Raw genomic sequence first — 398 nt, 5'->3', positions numbered from 1 at the left:
AATGTATCTATGCTTAAGTCCTCCCCCTTTTAACAGCCCTTAACAAATTAGTAAATCATAAAATTGTGATACTTTTTGGTTTACAAATTATTTTCCGATACAAGGACCCAATCGGTAAGAATGAAGTACCTTTTGGTGTTCCGCAAGGATCTATTTTAGGTACGATCCTATTTACAGTTTTCACAAATTATTTATCAACACTAGCCCATAAACTTAGAAACGCGCAAGATAACACAAGCAAAACTAAATCCACATAAAACTTAATGTATATTCATAGGTAATCGGCAGAACATTGCTAAAATTTCCAGTGACACAACCATTTGAAGGCTGCACTATCAAACCGAGCACTTCAGCGAATAATCTAGGAGTACAAATAGACAGATTCATGACATTTGAAC

This window comes from Penaeus chinensis, chromosome 12, assembly GCF_019202785.1.
Source record: "Penaeus chinensis breed Huanghai No. 1 chromosome 12, ASM1920278v2, whole genome shotgun sequence".
NCBI classification, from domain to species: domain Eukaryota; kingdom Metazoa; phylum Arthropoda; class Malacostraca; order Decapoda; family Penaeidae; genus Penaeus; species Penaeus chinensis.
Note: the sequence above shows the minus strand (reverse complement) of the source record.